Source organism: Triturus cristatus, chromosome 12, assembly GCF_964204655.1.
Source record: "Triturus cristatus chromosome 12, aTriCri1.1, whole genome shotgun sequence".
Taxonomy (NCBI): Eukaryota; Metazoa; Chordata; class Amphibia; order Caudata; family Salamandridae; genus Triturus; species Triturus cristatus.
Genome location: NC_140595.1, coordinates 219,115,435 through 219,133,891, shown reverse-complemented (window position 1 = coordinate 219,133,891; position 18,457 = coordinate 219,115,435). Strand labels below are relative to the sequence as shown.

General features: G+C 46.7%; 17 non-coding genes across 17 annotated transcripts; all 17 read left to right on the top strand.

Annotated features, from left to right (window-relative positions):
- The first annotated feature begins 338 nt into the window (after nucleotides 1–338).
- On the top strand, nucleotides 339–453 carry LOC146775686 (U5 spliceosomal RNA). The gene has a single exon (XR_014973541.1). It is a non-coding gene; the product is annotated as a U5 spliceosomal RNA (small nuclear RNA).
- Nucleotides 454–1,305: 852 nt separating this feature from the next.
- On the top strand, nucleotides 1,306–1,420 carry LOC146775685 (U5 spliceosomal RNA). The gene has a single exon (XR_014973540.1). It is a non-coding gene; the product is annotated as a U5 spliceosomal RNA (small nuclear RNA).
- An 852-nt stretch (nucleotides 1,421–2,272) lies between these two features.
- On the top strand, nucleotides 2,273–2,387 carry LOC146775684 (U5 spliceosomal RNA). The gene has a single exon (XR_014973539.1). It is a non-coding gene; the product is annotated as a U5 spliceosomal RNA (small nuclear RNA).
- Nucleotides 2,388–3,239: 852 nt separating this feature from the next.
- Nucleotides 3,240–3,354, top strand: LOC146775683 (U5 spliceosomal RNA). The gene has a single exon (XR_014973538.1). It is a non-coding gene; the product is annotated as a U5 spliceosomal RNA (small nuclear RNA).
- Nucleotides 3,355–4,219: 865 nt separating this feature from the next.
- Nucleotides 4,220–4,334, top strand: LOC146775682 (U5 spliceosomal RNA). Its single transcript, XR_014973536.1, has one exon. It is a non-coding gene; the product is annotated as a U5 spliceosomal RNA (small nuclear RNA).
- Nucleotides 4,335–5,186: 852 nt separating this feature from the next.
- On the top strand, nucleotides 5,187–5,301 carry LOC146775681 (U5 spliceosomal RNA). Its single transcript, XR_014973535.1, has one exon. It is a non-coding gene; the product is annotated as a U5 spliceosomal RNA (small nuclear RNA).
- Nucleotides 5,302–6,153: 852 nt separating this feature from the next.
- On the top strand, nucleotides 6,154–6,268 carry LOC146775680 (U5 spliceosomal RNA). The gene has a single exon (XR_014973534.1). It is a non-coding gene; the product is annotated as a U5 spliceosomal RNA (small nuclear RNA).
- Nucleotides 6,269–7,120: 852 nt separating this feature from the next.
- On the top strand, nucleotides 7,121–7,235 carry LOC146775679 (U5 spliceosomal RNA). Its single transcript, XR_014973533.1, has one exon. It is a non-coding gene; the product is annotated as a U5 spliceosomal RNA (small nuclear RNA).
- A 3,073-nt stretch (nucleotides 7,236–10,308) lies between these two features.
- LOC146775678 (U5 spliceosomal RNA) lies at nucleotides 10,309–10,423 on the top strand. The gene has a single exon (XR_014973769.1). It is a non-coding gene; the product is annotated as a U5 spliceosomal RNA (small nuclear RNA).
- An 865-nt stretch (nucleotides 10,424–11,288) lies between these two features.
- Nucleotides 11,289–11,403, top strand: LOC146775677 (U5 spliceosomal RNA). The gene has a single exon (XR_014973532.1). It is a non-coding gene; the product is annotated as a U5 spliceosomal RNA (small nuclear RNA).
- Nucleotides 11,404–12,255: 852 nt separating this feature from the next.
- Nucleotides 12,256–12,370, top strand: LOC146775676 (U5 spliceosomal RNA). Its single transcript, XR_014973531.1, has one exon. It is a non-coding gene; the product is annotated as a U5 spliceosomal RNA (small nuclear RNA).
- Nucleotides 12,371–13,222: 852 nt separating this feature from the next.
- LOC146775675 (U5 spliceosomal RNA) lies at nucleotides 13,223–13,337 on the top strand. Its single transcript, XR_014973530.1, has one exon. It is a non-coding gene; the product is annotated as a U5 spliceosomal RNA (small nuclear RNA).
- Nucleotides 13,338–14,189: 852 nt separating this feature from the next.
- Nucleotides 14,190–14,304, top strand: LOC146775674 (U5 spliceosomal RNA). Its single transcript, XR_014973529.1, has one exon. It is a non-coding gene; the product is annotated as a U5 spliceosomal RNA (small nuclear RNA).
- An 852-nt stretch (nucleotides 14,305–15,156) lies between these two features.
- Nucleotides 15,157–15,271, top strand: LOC146775673 (U5 spliceosomal RNA). Its single transcript, XR_014973528.1, has one exon. It is a non-coding gene; the product is annotated as a U5 spliceosomal RNA (small nuclear RNA).
- An 852-nt stretch (nucleotides 15,272–16,123) lies between these two features.
- Nucleotides 16,124–16,238, top strand: LOC146775672 (U5 spliceosomal RNA). The gene has a single exon (XR_014973527.1). It is a non-coding gene; the product is annotated as a U5 spliceosomal RNA (small nuclear RNA).
- An 852-nt stretch (nucleotides 16,239–17,090) lies between these two features.
- LOC146775671 (U5 spliceosomal RNA) lies at nucleotides 17,091–17,205 on the top strand. Its single transcript, XR_014973525.1, has one exon. It is a non-coding gene; the product is annotated as a U5 spliceosomal RNA (small nuclear RNA).
- Nucleotides 17,206–18,057: 852 nt separating this feature from the next.
- LOC146775670 (U5 spliceosomal RNA) lies at nucleotides 18,058–18,172 on the top strand. The gene has a single exon (XR_014973524.1). It is a non-coding gene; the product is annotated as a U5 spliceosomal RNA (small nuclear RNA).
- Nucleotides 18,173–18,457: the final 285 nt, after the last annotated feature.

Sequence of the window (18,457 nt, the reverse complement as noted above, 5' to 3'; positions counted from 1 at the left end):
CGTGTTGAAAGCGTAAAATGGCTAGGGGACAAAAGGCCTACAGTGCCACTTAACTAAAAGCCTGATTCACATTTCCTGTTCCCCTTCCCCAGCAGCCCCGACAACTCCTAATGAGCTGAGGTGAGTACAAAAGAAATTTGCATATTCCCAGACATACACATGTGAACAGTCCACCTTTTTGTACCTTGAGCAGAGACTTTGAAATGTTGGCCTGTTTTGCCCACCGGCCTGGTTCTCGCCCTCTTTCTTAGAGCCTGAAAATACCTTTCAGGTCCTCACCCTCGCAATGACAGGGTCTTTGATGTGCCGCCACTTACCCTAGAGAGCTATATTGTCACTTACTCTGGTTTCTCTTCAAAACGAAAAAATCTTTCGCCTTTTACTAAAGATTTCCGTGGAGAGGAACATTTAAGAGTTTATTCAATTTTTTTAAGCCTTGCCACAGGTGAGGCTGTTTATCATTTGTTTAAAAGAAAAGCATTAGAAGTTGGGGAATATCCAGCAATTGTCTGCTGCTTTTTTGGGGGACATGAGTTTGGTGTTTTATTCCTGAGCTCTCTGCTTGCTCATTTGCATAAACAGAGTGCAGGAGAGGTGCCTCATGGGAAAGAGCTTGTGCAGTGCATGAGATTGCTTTTCTTGACTGACTTGAAACTTCACGATCGCAGGCAGTATATTTTCTTATCTCCCAAAGATCCTGCTGCCAGATCCCAGAGGTCACCCTCCTTTTTAAAGGTGGGACCAAGACTCATGCTGTGCTTTTCATAGGGCTTGCCCGTTATTTGTGCCCGTTCGAGTTGCCCTGAGAGGTCGCCAATCCTGAGTCAGCTTCCTCTCAGGTAGACTTGAAGGGGCACGTCAGACGTGTTTCACGTGTCTCCAGCCTAGACAGATATATCCTTCTATATTCAGGTTTAATGAAAGTACGTGTGAAAAAGGCACATACGGTGCATGGCTATGTGTAGAGCGTGTTGAAAGCGTAAAATGGCTAGGGGACAAAAGGCCTACAGTGCCACTTAACTAAAAGCCTGATTCACATTTCCTGTTCCCCTTCCCCAGCAGCCCCGACAACTCCTAATGAGCTGAGGTGAGTACAAAAGAAATTTGCATATTCCCAGACATACACATGTGAACAGTCCACCTTTTTGTACCTTGAGCAGAGACTTTGAAATGTTGGCCTGTTTTGCCCACCGGCCTGGTTCTCGCCCTCTTTCTTAGAGCCTGAAAATACCTTTCAGGTCCTCACCCTCGCAATGACAGGGTCTTTGATGTGCCGCCACTTACCCTAGAGAGCTATATTGTCACTTACTCTGGTTTCTCTTCAAAACGAAAAAATCTTTCGCCTTTTACTAAAGATTTCCGTGGAGAGGAACATTTAAGAGTTTATTCAATTTTTTTAAGCCTTGCCACAGGTGAGGCTGTTTATCATTTGTTTAAAAGAAAAGCATTAGAAGTTGGGGAATATCCAGCAATTGTCTGCTGCTTTTTTGGGGGACATGAGTTTGGTGTTTTATTCCTGAGCTCTCTGCTTGCTCATTTGCATAAACAGAGTGCAGGAGAGGTGCCTCATGGGAAAGAGCTTGTGCAGTGCATGAGATTGCTTTTCTTGACTGACTTGAAACTTCACGATCGCAGGCAGTATATTTTCTTATCTCCCAAAGATCCTGCTGCCAGATCCCAGAGGTCACCCTCCTTTTTAAAGGTGGGACCAAGACTCATGCTGTGCTTTTCATAGGGCTTGCCCGTTATTTGTGCCCGTTCGAGGTGCCCTGAGAGGTCGCCAATCCTGAGTCAGCTTCCTCTCAGGTAGACTTGAAGGGGCACGTCAGACTTGTTTCACGTGTCTCCAGCCTAGACAGATATATCCTTCTATATTCAGGTTTAATGAAAGTACGTGTGAAAAAGGCACATACGGTGCATGGCTATGTGTAGAGCGTGTTGAAAGCGTAAAATGGCTAGGGGACAAAAGGCCTAGAGAGCCACTTAACTAAAAGCCTGATTCACATTTCCTGTTCCCCTTCCCCAGCAGCCCCGACAACTCCTAATGAGCTGAGGTGAGTACAAAAGAAATTTGCATATTCCCAGACATACACATGTGAACAGTCCACCTTTTTGTACCTTGAGCAGAGACTTTGAAATGTTGGCCTGTTTTGCCCACCGGCCTGGTTCTCGCCCTCTTTCGTAGAGCCTGAAAATACCTTTCAGGTCCTCACCCTCGCAATGACAGGGTCTTTGATGTGCCGCCACTTACCCTAGAGAGCTATATTGTCACTTACTCTGGTTTCTCTTCAAAACGAAAAAATCTTTCGCCTTTTACTAAAGATTTCCGTGGAGAGGAACATTTAAGAGTTTATTCAATTTTTTTAAGCCTTGCCACAGGTGAGGCTGTTTATCATTTGTTTAAAAGAAAAGCATTAGAAGTTGGGGAATATCCAGCAATTGTCTGCTGCTTTTTTGGGGGACATGAGTTTGGTGTTTTATTCCTGAGCGCTCTGCTTGCTCATTTGCATAAACAGAGTGCAGGAGAGGTGCCTCATGGGAAAGAGCTTGTGCAGTGCATGAGATTGCTTTTCTTGACTGACTTGAAACTTCACGATCGCAGGCAGTATATTTTCTTACCTCCCAAAGATCCTGCTGCCAGATCCCAGAGGTCACCCTCCTTTTTAAAGGTGGGACCAAGACTCATGCTGTGCTTTTCATAGGGCTTGCCCGTTATTTGTGCCCGTTCGAGGTGCCCTGAGAGGTCGCCAATCCTGAGTCAGCTTCCTCTCAGGTAGACTTGAAGGGGCACGTCAGACTTGTTTCACGTGTCTCCAGCCTAGACAGATATATCCTTCTATATTCAGGTTTAATGAAAGTACGTGTGAAAAAGGCACATACGGTGCATGGCTATGTGTAGAGCGTGTTGAAAGCGTAAAATGGCTAGGGGACAAAAGGCCTACAGTGCCACTTAACTAAAAGCCTGATTCACATTTGCTGTTCCCCTTCCCCAGCAGCCCCGACAACTCCTAATGAGCTGAGGTGAGTACAAAAGAAATTTGCATATTCCCAGACATACACATGTGAACAGTCCACCTTTTTGTACCTTGAGCAGAGACTTTGAAATGTTGGCCTGTTTTGCCCACCGGCCTGGTTCTCGCCCTCTTTCTTAGAGCCTGAAAATACCTTTCAGGTCCTCACCCTCGCAATGACAGGGTCTTTGATGTGCCGCCACTTACCCTAGAGAGCTATATTGTCACTTACTCTGGTTTCTCTTCAAAACGAAAAAATCTTTCGCCTTTTACTAAAGATTTCCGTGGAGAGGAACATTTAAGAGTTTATTCAATTTTTTTAAGCCTTGCCACAGGTGAGGCTGTTTATCATTTGTTTAAAAGAAAAGCATTAGAAGTTGGGGAATATCCAGCAATTGTCTACTGCTTTTTTGGGGGACATGAGTTTGGTGTTTTATTCCTGAGGTCTCTGCTTGCTCATTTGCATAAACAGAGTGCAGGAGAGGTGCCTCATGGGAAAGAGCTTGTGCAGTGCATGAGATTGCTTTTCTTGACTGACTTGAAACTTCACGATCGCAGGCAGTATATTTTCTTATCTCCCAAAGATCCTGCTGCCAGATCCCAGAGGTCACCCTCCTTTTTAAAGGTGGGACCAAGACTCATGCTGTGCTTTTCATAGGGCTTGCCCGTTATTTGTGCCCGTTATTTGTGCCCGTTAGAGGTGCCCTGAGAGGTCGCCAATCCTGAGTCAGCTTCCTCTCAGGTAGACTTGAAGGGGCACGTCAGACTTGTTTCACGTGTCTCCAGCCTAGACAGATATATCCTTCTATATTCAGGTTTAATGAAAGTACGTGTGAAAAAGGCACATACGGTGCATGGCTATGTGTAGAGCGTGTTGAAAGCGTAAAATGGCTAGGGGACAAAAGGCCTACAGTGCCACTTAACTAAAAGCCTGATTCACATTTCCTGTTCCCCTTCCCCAGCAGCCCCGACAACTCCTAATGAGCTGAGGTGAGTACAAAAGAAATTTGCATATTCCCAGACATACACATGTGAACAGTCCACCTTTTTGTACCTTGAGCAGAGACTTTGAAATGTTGGCCTGTTTTGCCCACCGGCCTGGTTCTCGCCCTCTTTCTTAGAGCCTGAAAATACCTTTCAGGTCCTCACCCTCGCAATGACAGGGTCTTTGATGTGCCGCCACTTACCCTAGAGAGCTATATTGTCACTTACTCTGGTTTCTCTTCAAAACGAAAAAATCTTTCGCCTTTTACTAAAGATTTCCGTGGAGAGGAACATTTAAGAGTTTATTCAATTTTTTTAAGCCTTGCCACAGGTGAGGCTGTTTATCATTTGTTTAAAAGAAAAGCATTAGAAGTTGGGGAATATCCAGCAATTGTCTGCTGCTTTTTTGGGGGACATGAGTTTTGTGTTTTATTCCTGAGCTCTCTGCTTGCTCATTTGCATAAACAGAGTGCAGGAGAGGTGCCTCATGGGAAAGAGCTTGTGCAGTGCATGAGATTGCTTTTCTTGACTGACTTGAAACTTCACGATCGCAGGCAGTATATTTTCTTATCTCCCAAAGATCCTGCTGCCAGATCCCAGAGGTCACCCTCCTTTTTAAAGGTGGGACCAAGACTCATGCTGTGCTTTTCATAGGGCTTGCCCGTTATTTGTGCCCGTTCGAGGTGCCCTGAGAGGTCGCCAATCCTGAGTCAGCTTCCTCTCAGGTAGACTTGAAGGGGCACGTCAGACTTGTTTCACGTGTCTCCAGCCTAGACAGATATATCCTTCTATATTCAGGTTTAATGAAAGTACGTGTGAAAAAGGCACATACGGTGCATGGCTATGTGTAGAGCGTGTTGAAAGCGTAAAATGGCTAGGGGACAAAAGGCCTACAGTGCCACTTAACTAAAAGCCTGATTCACATTTCCTGTTCCCCTTCCCCAGCAGCCCCGACAACTCCTAATGAGCTGAGGTGAGTACAAAAGAAATTTGCATATTCCCAGACATACACATGTGAACAGTCCACCTTTTTGTACCTTGAGCAGAGACTTTGAAATGTTGGCCTGTTTTGCCCACCGGCCTGGTTCTCGCCCTCTTTCTTAGAGCCTGAAAATACCTTTCAGGTCCTCACCCTCGCAATGACAGGGTCTTTGATGTGCCGCCACTTACCCTAGAGAGCTATATTGTCACTTACTCTGGTTTCTCTTCAAAACGAAAAAATCTTTCGCCTTTTACTAAAGATTTCCGTGGAGAGGAACATTTAAGAGTTTATTCAATTTTTTTAAGCCTTGCCACAGGTGAGGCTGTTTATCATTTGTTTAAAAGAAAAGCATTAGAAGTTGGGGAATATCCAGCAATTGTCTGCTGCTTTTTTGGGGGACATGAGTTTGGTGTTTTATTCCTGAGCTCTCTGCTTGCTCATTTGCATAAACAGAGTGCAGGAGAGGTGCCTCATGGGAAAGAGCTTGTGCAGTGCATGAGATTGCTTTTCTTGACTGACTTGAAACTTCACGATCGCAGGCAGTATATTTTCTTATCTCCCAAAGATCCTGCTGCCAGATCCCAGAGGTCACCCTCCTTTTTAAAGGTGGGACCAAGACTCATGCTGTGCTTTTCATAGGGCTTGCCCGTTATTTGTGCCCGTTCGAGGTGCCCTGAGAGGTCGCCAATCCTGAGTCAGCTTCCTCTCAGGTAGACTTGAAGGGGCACGTCAGACTTGTTTCACGTGTCTCCAGCCTAGACAGATATATCCTTCTATATTCAGGTTTAATGAAAGTACGTGTGAAAAAGGCACATACGGTGCATGGCTATGTGTAGAGCGTGTTGAAAGCGTAAAATGGCTAGGGGACAAAAGGCCTACAGTGCCACTTAACTAAAAGCCTGATTCACATTTCCTGTTCCCCTTCCCCAGCAGCCCCGACAACTCCTAATGAGCTGAGGTGAGTACAAAAGAAATTTGCATATTCCCAGACATACACATGTGAACAGTCCACCTTTTTGTACCTTGAGCAGAGACTTTGAAATGTTGGCCTGTTTTGCCCACCGGCCTGGTTCTCGCCCTCTTTCTTAGAGCCTGAAAATACCTTTCAGGTCCTCACCCTCGCAATGACAGGGTCTTTGATGTGCCGCCACTTACCCTAGAGAGCTATATTGTCACTTACTCTGGTTTCTCTTCAAAACGAAAAAATCTTTCGCCTTTTACTAAAGATTTCCGTGGAGAGGAACATTTAAGAGTTTATTCAATTTTTTTAAGCCTTGCCACAGGTGAGGCTGTTTATCATTTGTTTAAAAGAAAAGCATTAGAAGTTGGGGAATATCCAGCAATTGTCTGCTGCTTTTTTGGGGGACATGAGTTTGGTGTTTTATTCCTGAGCTCTCTGCTTGCTCATTTGCATAAACAGAGTGCAGGAGAGGTGCCTCATGGGAAAGAGCTTGTGCAGTGCATGAGATTGCTTTTCTTGACTGACTTGAAACTTCACGATCGCAGGCAGTATATTTTCTTATCTCCCAAAGATCCTGCTGCCAGATCCCAGAGGTCACCCTCCTTTTTAAAGGTGGGACCAAGACTCATGCTGTGCTTTTCATAGGGCTTGCCCGTTATTTGTGCCCGTTCGAGGTGCCCTGAGAGGTCGCCAATCCTGAGTCAGCTTCCTCTCAGGTAGACTTGAAGGGGCACGTCAGACTTGTTTCACGTGTCTCCAGCCTAGACAGATATATCCTTCTATATTCAGGTTTAATGAAAGTACGTGTGAAAAAGGCACATACGGTGCATGGCTATGTGTAGAGCGTGTTGAAAGCGTAAAATGGCTAGGGGACAAAAGGCCTACAGTGCCACTTAACTAAAAGCCTGATTCACATTTCCTGTTCCCCTTCCCCAGCAGCCCCGACAACTCCTAATGAGCTGAGGTGAGTACAAAAGAAATTTGCATATTCCCAGACATACACATGTGAACAGTCCACCTTTTTGTACCTTGAGCAGAGACTTTGAAATGTTGGCCTGTTTTGCCCACCGGCCTGGTTCTCGCCCTCTTTCTTAGAGCCTGAAAATACCTTTCAGGTCCTCACCCTCGCAATGACAGGGTCTTTGATGTGCCGCCACTTACCCTAGAGAGCTATATTGTCACTTACTCTGGTTTCTCTTCAAAACGAAAAAATCTTTCGCCTTTTACTAAAGATTTCCGTGGAGAGGAACATTTAAGAGTTTATTCAATTTTTTTAAGCCTTGCCACAGGTGAGGCTGTTTATCATTTGTTTAAAAGAAAAGCATTAGAAGTTGGGGAATATCCAGCAATTGTCTGCTGCTTTTTTGGGGGACATGAGTTTGGTGTTTTATTCCTGAGCTCTCTGCTTGCTCATTTGCATAAACAGAGTGCAGGAGAGGTGCCTCATGGGAAAGAGCTTGTGCAGTGCATGAGATTGCTTTTCTTGACTGACTTGAAACTTCACAATCGCAGGCAGTATATTTTCTTTTCTTTTTTTTTTTTTTTTTTTTTTTTTTTTTTTTTTTTTTAAAACCTTTATTTGTGCATCTTAAAAGAACAAATACGGGCCTACAACCGTCAGGCCGGCCACGATACAATGAAGCACTGATACCCACATTACACCCCCCGTGCGTCAATGGTCAGGATTAACAACGAGTTATGAGTCACATACTGGAGATATCTCTGACACCCGGGGAAGGAGAAGTGAAGGTTAATTTTAAGTTTTAGATTATTTTATCAAAGAAAAAAGTCAATGAAGGATAAGAACAAAGGAGATTCGAGTCCGCAAGATAGCCTCACCACACGGGAGAGCAGCAACATCAGTAAGAACAACAATGGAAGTAAAAAACTCAGACAGTGAGGCGGTGCAGAAATATAACAGGATAGTCACATGAACAAGTACGCACCCCTCCGGAGCCGCCCCCACTTGATCCACCCCACACCCGGACCCCGAATCGAAGAAAGTAGAGCGCAGAGACATAGAAGAAAAAAGGCCCATAGAACTAATTAAGAACAGAGTATTATCCCCCCACCCTACACCAATGCGGAGGCTACGGCCTACCCCCCCCCCGACATAGTGCCTGTCGCCCAATGAACCCGAAATATAGAGAAGAGAGAAAGTGGGAATAGAGTAAAGAAAATAAGAAAACAGAAAAGAAGGTGGGGAGGAGCCCACGGGACACCAGAGCGCCCCGAACCATCAGCCAGTCCTGGCCCCCACACACTGAGAGCCCACTACTCCAAAAAACGGCATGCGAAGACACCATGGCACCACAGTGTAAGCGAATGGACACAAGTCGCGATGAGTGCGCGCAAAACAGACATACAGTTCCAGTCCCAGGCCAGCCCGTCCATAAACCCTGGCAATAGAAGTCAGTCTAGCCCTGGCCCGATCGCGGGCGTGGGACATGAAGGCCCCGTGTCCCGAGCAGACAAAGACAAGATGGCCGCTCGTGAAAGGATGGTGAAGTAGGATCACGAAATGGCCGCCAACCATCGGTTGAGGTCCCTCTTTGCACCACATAAAATCCAAACCTGGCAATTAAGGTACAGGAGTTCCACAAAAAGTAAGCCGTGGACCACCGCGGACGGTTCCTCGACGCCGTTAGGTATCGCTCAACAGGATAGTCCAGCGGACGCGGCGAGGCAGGCAACAATGAGGCAGGCAGCCATGACCAGGGGGACAAAGTGTCCGCAGTTGAGGTGTAGAGCGGTGTACCCTGAGCGCCGGGAGCGCCAGGTGAAGGCATCAGTGTAGCACAGTCATACACCGCCGTTGCGTCCCCGCAAGTGGACAAAAGCACCGGGAGATCCACGCCCTGTAGATGACAAACAGTGCGCTCACGACCCGCAGCCGACAGTATGGGGTCAAGCCGCTCACTCAGCGCTTGCAGGCCAGCGCACATCTGTAGTTGGAAGTCCCGCAGGGCAGCCAGAACGGAGCCGCATGTCGGCAGAGGCTGGGCCCCCACAGCGGCAGCAATCCGGGACGGCACCGTGGGGCTGGTGTCCGTAAGAGGGAGGGCGAAGTGGGCAGCGGGCGAGACCAGAGTAGCACCCCCCAGCCTCGAGCAGGCACTCAGCGCCATGTTTTGCCGCTATACGTTACAATGGCCGAGGGGGGGGGGGAGTCGTGGCAAGGAGTCAATTCCCCTCAGGTCTACGCCGCAACGGGAACGGCCGACAATCGCTTCTCTTCTCGCAGGTTCCCCTCGCCGCTGGCTAGGCAATAGGCGAAGGGGGCAGCAGCATCCCACAGCGCGGTCATCAGAGCGGGGCCGGAGTCACGCCGCACCGGGGCCCACCCCACAGCTCCAGCCCGGCCGGCACAGGGTGCAGAAGGTGTCCGGCCGTCCCTCTCCGGGCTCATCCGGCAGCGATCCGTGGTGCGAGGGGAGATCGGGACCGCGGGGCTCAGGTTAGCGCTCGCTGGTCCGGTAACTGCGGAGCTTCCAGGGGGCCAGCAAAGGCCGTAATGGCGCAGGATTTCAGTGCCGAAGACAAAAGCACCCAGAACTCGGGCATCCGGGCGGGCTGAGACTCCGGGAAAGCGGCAGCACGGTCAGCGCGTCTTCGCACACGTTTCACCTCGAAAATCGGCGAGGATGGGCATCAGGATAGTAGTCCGAGGCCACGGACCGACGGAGCCGGGCGCTCAAGCGTCTGCTCCGGTCGCCATCTTGGCTCCTCCCCCGCAGTATATTTTCTTATCTCCCAAAGATCCTGCTGCCAGATCCCAGAGGTCACCCTCCTTTTTAAAGGTGGGACCAAGACTCATGCTGTGCTTTTCATAGGGCTTGCCCGTTATTTGTGCCCGTTCGAGGTGCCCTGAGAGGTCGCCAATCCTGAGTCAGCTTCCTCTCAGGTAGACTTGAAGGGGCACGTCAGACTTGTTTCACGTGTCTCCAGCCTAGACAGATATATCCTTCTATATTCAGGTTTAATGAAAGTACGTGTGAAAAAGGCACATACGGTGCATGGCTATGTGTAGAGCGTGTTGAAAGCGTAAAATGGCTAGGGGACAAAAGGCCTACAGTGCCACTTAACTAAAAGCCTGATTCACATTTGCTGTTCCCCTTCCCCAGCAGCCCCGACAACTCCTAATGAGCTGAGGTGAGTACAAAAGAAATTTGCATATTCCCAGACATACACATGTGAACAGTCCACCTTTTTGTACCTTGAGCAGAGACTTTGAAATGTTGGCCTGTTTTGCCCACCGGCCTGGTTCTCGCCCTCTTTCTTAGAGCCTGAAAATACCTTTCAGGTCCTCACCCTCGCAATGACAGGGTCTTTGATGTGCCGCCACTTACCCTAGAGAGCTATATTGTCACTTACTCTGGTTTCTCTTCAAAACGAAAAAATCTTTCGCCTTTTACTAAAGATTTCCGTGGAGAGGAACATTTAAGAGTTTATTCATTTTTTTTAAGCCTTGCCACAGGTGAGGCTGTTTATCATTTGTTTAAAAGAAAAGCATTAGAAGTTGGGGAATATCCAGCAATTGCCTGCTGCTTTTTTGGGGGACATGAGTTTGGTGTTTTATTCCTGAGCTCTCTGCTTGCTCATTTGCATAAACAGAGTGCAGGAGAGGTGCCTCATGGGAAAGAGCTTGTGCAGTGCATGAGATTGCTTTTCTTGACTGACTTGAAACTTCACGATCGCAGGCAGTATATTTTCTTATCTCCCAAAGATCCTGCTGCCAGATCCCAGAGGTCACCCTCCTTTTTAAAGGTGGGACCAAGACTCATGCTGTGCTTTTCATAGGGCTTGCCCGTTATTTGTGCCCGTTATTTGTGCCCGTTAGAGGTGCCCTGAGAGGTCGCCAATCCTGAGTCAGCTTCCTCTCAGGTAGACTTGAAGGGGCACGTCAGACTTGTTTCACGTGTCTCCAGCCTAGACAGATATATCCTTCTATATTCAGGTTTAATGAAAGTACGTGTGAAAAAGGCACATACGGTGCATGGCTATGTGTAGAGCGTGTTGAAAGCGTAAAATGGCTAGGGGACAAAAGGCCTACAGTGCCACTTAACTAAAAGCCTGATTCACATTTCCTGTTCCCCTTCCCCAGCAGCCCCGACAACTCCTAATGAGCTGAGGTGAGTACAAAAGAAATTTGCATATTCCCAGACATACACATGTGAACAGTCCACCTTTTTGTACCTTGAGCAGAGACTTTGAAATGTTGGCCTGTTTTGCCCACCGGCCTGGTTCTCGCCCTCTTTCTTAGAGCCTGAAAATACCTTTCAGGTCCTCACCCTCGCAATGACAGGGTCTTTGATGTGCCGCCACTTACCCTAGAGAGCTATATTGTCACTTACTCTGGTTTCTCTTCAAAACGAAAAAATCTTTCGCCTTTTACTAAAGATTTCCGTGGAGAGGAACATTTAAGAGTTTATTCAATTTTTTTAAGCCTTGCCACAGGTGAGGCTGTTTATCATTTGTTTAAAAGAAAAGCATTAGAAGTTGGGGAATATCCAGCAATTGTCTGCTGCTTTTTTGGGGGACATGAGTTTGGTGTTTTATTCCTGAGCTCTCTGCTTGCTCATTTGCATAAACAGAGTGCAGGAGAGGTGCCTCATGGGAAAGAGCTTGTGCAGTGCATGAGATTGCTTTTCTTGACTGACTTGAAACTTCACGATCGCAGGCAGTATATTTTCTTATCTCCCAAAGATCCTGCTGCCAGATCCCAGAGGTCACCCTCCTTTTTAAAGGTGGGACCAAGACTCATGCTGTGCTTTTCATAGGGCTTGCCCGTTATTTGTGCCCGTTCGAGGTGCCCTGAGAGGTCGCCAATCCTGAGTCAGCTTCCTCTCAGGTAGACTTGAAGGGGCACGTCAGACTTGTTTCACGTGTCTCCAGCCTAGACAGATATATCCTTCTATATTCAGGTTTAATGAAAGTACGTGTGAAAAAGGCACATACGGTGCATGGCTATGTGTAGAGCGTGTTGAAAGCGTAAAATGGCTAGGGGACAAAAGGCCTACAGTGCCACTTAACTAAAAGCCTGATTCACATTTCCTGTTCCCCTTCCCCAGCAGCCCCGACAACTCCTAATGAGCTGAGGTGAGTACAAAAGAAATTTGCATATTCCCAGACATACACATGTGAACAGTCCACCTTTTTGTACCTTGAGCAGAGACTTTGAAATGTTGGCCTGTTTTGCCCACCGGCCTGGTTCTCGCCCTCTTTCTTAGAGCCTGAAAATACCTTTCAGGTCCTCACCCTCGCAATGACAGGGTCTTTGATGTGCCGCCACTTACCCTAGAGAGCTATATTGTCACTTACTCTGGTTTCTCTTCAAAACGAAAAAATCTTTCGCCTTTTACTAAAGATTTCCGTGGAGAGGAACATTTAAGAGTTTATTCAATTTTTTTAAGCCTTGCCACAGGTGAGGCTGTTTATCATTTGTTTAAAAGAAAAGCATTAGAAGTTGGGGAATATCCAGCAATTGCCTGCTGCTTTTTTGGGGGACTTGAGTTTGGTGTTTTATTCCTGAGCTCTCTGCTTGCTCATTTGCATAAACAGAGTGCAGGAGAGGTGCCTCATGGGAAAGAGCTTGTGCAGTGCATGAGATTGCTTTTCTTGACTGACTTGAAACTTCACGATCGCAGGCAGTATATTTTCTTATCTCCCAAAGATCCTGCTGCCAGATCCCAGAGGTCACCCTCCTTTTTAAAGGTGGGACCAAGACTCATGCTGTGCTTTTCATAGGGCTTGCCCGTTATTTGTGCCCGTTCGAGGTGCCCTGAGAGGTCCCCAATCCTGAGTCAGCTTCCTCTCAGGTAGACTTGAAGGGGCACGTCAGACTTGTTTCACGTGTCTCCAGCCTAGACAGATATATCCTTCTATATTCAGGTTTAATGAAAGTACGTGTGAAAAAGGCACATACGGTGCATGGCTATGTGTAGAGCGTGTTGAAAGCGTAAAATGGCTAGGGGACAAAAGGCCTACAGTGCCACTTAACTAAAAGCCTGATTCACATTTGCTGTTCCCCTTCCCCAGCAGCCCCGACAACTCCTAATGAGCTGAGGTGAGTACAAAAGAAATTTGCATATTCCCAGACATACACATGTGAACAGTCCACCTTTTTGTACCTTGAGCAGAGACTTTGAAATGTTGGCCTGTTTTGCCCACCGGCCTGGTTCTCGCCCTCTTTCTTAGAGCCTGAAAATACCTTTCAGGTCCTCACCCTCGCAATGACAGGGTCTTTGATGTGCCGCCACTTACCCTAGAGAGCTATATTGTCACTTACTCTGGTTTCTCTTCAAAACGAAAAAATCTTTCGCCTTTTACTAAAGATTTCCGTGGAGAGGAACATTTAAGAGTTTATTCAATTTTTTTAAGCCTTGCCACAGGTGAGGCTGTTTATCATTTGTTTAAAAGAAAAGCATTAGAAGTTGGGGAATATCCAGCAATTGCCTGCTGCTTTTTTGGGGGACATGAGTTTGGTGTTTTATTCCTGAGCTCTCTGCTTGCTCATTTGCATAAACAGAGTGCAGGAGAGGTGCCTCATGGGAAAGAGCTTGTGCAGTGCATGAGATTGCTTTTCTTGACTGACTTGAAACTTCACGATCGCAGGCAGTATATTTTCTTATCTCCCAAAGATCCTGCTGCCAGATCCCAGAGGTCACCCTCCTTTTTAAAGGTGGGACCAAGACTCATGCTGTGCTTTTCATAGGGCTTGCCCGTTATTTGTGCCCGTTCGAGGTGCCCTGAGAGGTCGCCAATCCTGAGTCAGCTTCCTCTCAGGTAGACTTGAAGGGGCACGTCAGACTTGTTTCACGTGTCTCCAGCCTAGACAGATATATCCTTCTATATTCAGGTTTAATGAAAGTACGTGTGAAAAAGGCACATACGGTGCATGGCTATGTGTAGAGCGTGTTGAAAGCGTAAAATGGCTAGGGGACAAAAGGCCTACAGTGCCACTTAACTAAAAGCCTGATTCACATTTCCTGTTCCCCTTCCCCAGCAGCCCCGACAACTCCTAATGAGCTGAGGTGAGTACAAAAGAAATTTGCATATTCCCAGACATACACATGTGAACAGTCCACCTTTTTGTACCTTGAGCAGAGACTTTGAAATGTTGGCCTGTTTTGCCCACCGGCCTGGTTCTCGCCCTCTTTCTTAGAGCCTGAAAATACCTTTCAGGTCCTCACCCTCGCAATGACAGGGTCTTTGATGTGCCGCCACTTACCCTAGAGAGCTATATTGTCACTTACTCTGGTTTCTCTTCAAAACGAAAAAATCTTTCGCCTTTTACTAAAGATTTCCGTGGAGAGGAACATTTAAGAGTTTATTCAATTTTTTTAAGCCTTGCCACAGGTGAGGCTGTTTATCATTTGTTTAAAAGAAAAGCATTAGAAGTTGGGGAATATCCAGCAATTGTCTGCTGCTTTTTTGGGGGACATGAGTTTGGTGTTTTATTCCTGAGCTCTCTGCTTGCTCATTTGCATAAACAGAGTGCAGGAGAGGTGCCTCATGGGAAAGAGCTTGTGCAGTGCATGAGATTGCTTTTCTTGACTGACTTGAAACTTCACGATCGCAGGCAGTATATTTTCTTATCTCCCAAAGATCCTGCTGCCAGATCCCAGAGGTCACCCTCCTTTTTAAAGGTGGGACCAAGACTCATGCTGTGCTTTTCATAGGGCTTGCCCGTTATTTGTGCCCGTTCGAGGTGCCCTGAGAGGTCGCCAATCCTGAGTCAGCTTCCTCTCAGGTAGACTTGAAGGGGCACGTCAGACTTGTTTCACGTGTCTCCAGCCTAGACAGATATATCCTTCTATATTCAGGTTTAATGAAAGTACGTGTGAAAAAGGCACATACGGTGCATGGCTATGTGTAGAGCGTGTTGAAAGCGTAAAATGGCTAGGGGACAAAAGGCCTACAGTGCCACTTAACTAAAAGCCTGATTCACATTTCCTGTTCCCCTTCCCCAGCAGCCCCGACAACTCCTAATGAGCTGAGGTGAGTACAAAAGAAATTTGCATATTCCCAGACATACACATGTGAACAGTCCACCTTTTTGTACCTTGAGCAGAGACTTTGAAATGTTGGCCTGTTTTGCCCACCGGCCTGGTTCTCGCCCTCTTTCTTAGAGCCTGAAAATACCTTTCAGGTCCTCACCCTCGCAATGACAGGGTCTTTGATGTGCCGCCACTTACCCTAGAGAGCTATATTGTCACTTACTCTGGTTTCTCTTCAAAACGAAAAAATCTTTCGCCTTTTACTAAAGATTTCCGTGGAGAGGAACATTTAAGAGTTTATTCAATTTTTTTAAGCCTTGCCACAGGTGAGGCTGTTTATCATTTGTTTAAAAGAAAAGCATTAGAAGTTGGGGAATATCCAGCAATTGCCTGCTGCTTTTTTGGGGGACTTGAGTTTGGTGTTTTATTCCTGAGCTCTCTGCTTGCTCATTTGCATAAACAGAGTGCAGGAGAGGTGCCTCATGGGAAAGAGCTTGTGCAGTGCATGAGATTGCTTTTCTTGACTGACTTGAAACTTCACGATCGCAGGCAGTATATTTTCTTATCTCCCAAAGATCCTGCTGCCAGATCCCAGAGGTCACCCTCCTTTTTAAAGGTGGGACCAAGACTCATGCTGTGCTTTTCATAGGGCTTGCCCGTTATTTGTGCCCGTTCGAGGTGCCCTGAGAGGTCCCCAATCCTGAGTCAGCTTCCTCTCAGGTAGACTTGAAGGGGCACGTCAGACTTGTTTCACGTGTCTCCAGCCTAGACAGATATATCCTTCTATATTCAGGTTTAATGAAAGTACGTGTGAAAAAGGCACATACGGTGCATGGCTATGTGTAGAGCGTGTTGAAAGCGTAAAATGGCTAGGGGACAAAAGGCCTACAGTGCCACTTAACTAAAAGCCTGATTCACATTTGCTGTTCCCCTTCCCCAGCAGCCCCGACAACTCCTAATGAGCTGAGGTGAGTACAAAAGAAATTTGCATATTCCCAGACATACACATGTGAACAGTCCACCTTTTTGTACCTTGAGCAGAGACTTTGAAATGTTGGCCTGTTTTGCCCACCGGCCTGGTTCTCGCCCTCTTTCTTAGAGCCTGAAAATACCTTTCAGGTCCTCACCCTCGCAATGACAGGGTCTTTGATGTGCCGCCACTTACCCTAGAGAGCTATATTGTCACTTACTCTGGTTTCTCTTCAAAACGAAAAAATCTTTCGCCTTTTACTAAAGATTTCCGTGGAGAGGAACATTTAAGAGTTTATTCAATTTTTTTAAGCCTTGCCACAGGTGAGGCTGTTTATCATTTGTTTAAAAGAAAAGCATTAGAAGTTGGGGAATATCCAGCAATTGCCTGCTGCTTTTTTGGGGGACATGAGTTTGGTGTTTTATTCCTGAGCTCTCTGCTTGCTCATTTGCATAAACAGAGTGCAGGAGAGGTGCCTCATGGGAAAGAGCTTGTGCAGTGCATGAGATTGCTTTTCTTGACTGACTTGAAACTTCACGATCGCAGGCAGTATATTTTCTTATCTCCCAAAGATCCTGCTGCCAGATCCCAGAGGTCACCCTCCTTTTTAAAGGTGGGACCAAGACTCATGCTGTGCTTTTCATAGGGCTTGCCCGTTATTTGTGCCCGTTCGAGGTGCCCTGAGAGGTCGCCAATCCTGAGTCAGCTTCCTCTCAGGTAGACTTGAAGGGGCACGTCAGACTTGTTTCACGTGTCTCCAGCCTAGACAGATATATCCTTCTATATTCAGGTTTAATGAAAGTACGTGTGAAAAAGGCACATACGGTGCATGGCTATGTGTAGAGCGTGTTGAAAGCGTAAAATGGCTAGGGGACAAAAGGCCTACAGTGCCACTTAACTAAAAGCCTGATTCACATTTCCTGTTCCCCTTCCCCAGCAGCCCCGACAACTCCTAATGAGCTGAGGTGAGTACAAAAGAAATTTGCATATTCCCAGACATACACATGTGAACAGTCCACCTTTTTGTACCTTGAGCAGAGACTTTGAAATGTTGGCCTGTTTTGCCCACCGGCCTGGTTCTCGCCCTCTTTCTTAGAGCCTGAAAATACCTTTCAGGTCCTCACCCTCGCAATGACAGGGTCTTTGATGTGCCGCCACTTACCCTAGAGAGCTATATTGTCACTTACTCTGGTTTCTCTTCAAAACGAAAAAATCTTTCGCCTTTTACTAAAGATTTCCGTGGAGAGGAACATTTAAGAGTTTATTCAATTTTTTTAAGCCTTGCCACAGGTGAGGCTGTTTATCATTTGTTTAAAAGAAAAGCATTAGAAGTTGGGGAATATCCAGCAATTGCCTGCTGCTTTTTTGGGGGACATGAGTTTGGTGTTTTATTCCTGAGCTCTCTGCTTGCTCATTTGCATAAACAGAGTGCAGGAGAGGTGCCTCATGGGAAAGAGCTTGTGCAGTGCATGAGATTGCTTTTCTTGACTGACTTGAAACTTCACGATCGCAGGCAGTATATTTTCTTATCTCCCAAAGATCCTGCTGCCAGATCCCAGAGGTCACCCTCCTTTTTAAAGGTGGGACCAAGACTCATGCTGTGCTTTTCATAGGGCTTGCCCGTTATTTGTGCCCGTTCGAGGTGCCCTGAGAGGTCGCCAATCCTGAGTCAGCTTCCTCTCAGGTAGACTTGAAGGGGCACGTCAGACTTGTTTCACGTGTCTCCAGCCTAGACAGATATATCCTTCTATATTCAGGTTTAATGAAAGTACGTGTGAAAAAGGCACATACGGTGCATGGCTATGTGTAGAGCGTGTTGAAAGCGTAAAATGGCTAGGGGACAAAAGGCCTACAGTGCCACTTAACTAAAAGCCTGATTCACATTTCCTGTTCCCCTTCCCCAGCAGCCCCGACAACTCCTAATGAGCTGAGGTGAGTACAAAAGAAATTTGCATATTCCCAGACATACACATGTGAACAGTCCACCTTTTTGTACCTTGAGCAGAGACTTTGAAATGTTGGCCTGTTTTGCCCACCGGCCTGGTTCTCGCCCTCTTTCTTAGAGCCTGAAAATACCTTTCAGGTCCTCACCCTCGCAATGACAGGGTCTTTGATGTGCCGCCACTTACCCTAGAGAGCTATATTGTCACTTACTCTGGTTTCTCTTCAAAACGAAAAAATCTTTCGCCTTTTACTAAAGATTTCCGTGGAGAGGAACATTTAAGAGTTTATTCAATTTTTTTAAGCCTTGCCACAGGTGAGGCTGTTTATCATTTGTTTAAAAGAAAAGCATTAGAAGTTGGGGAATATCCAGCAATTGTCTGCTGCTTTTTTGGGGGACATGAGTTTGGTGTTTTATTCCTGAGCTCTCTGCTTGCTCATTTGCATAAACAGAGTGCAGGAGAGGTGCCTCATGGGAAAGAGCTTGTGCAGTGCATGAGATTGCTTTTCTTGACTGACTTGAAACTTCACGATCGCAGGCAGTATATTTTCTTATCTCCCAAAGATCCTGCTGCCAGATCCCAGAGGTCACCCTCCTTTTTAAAGGTG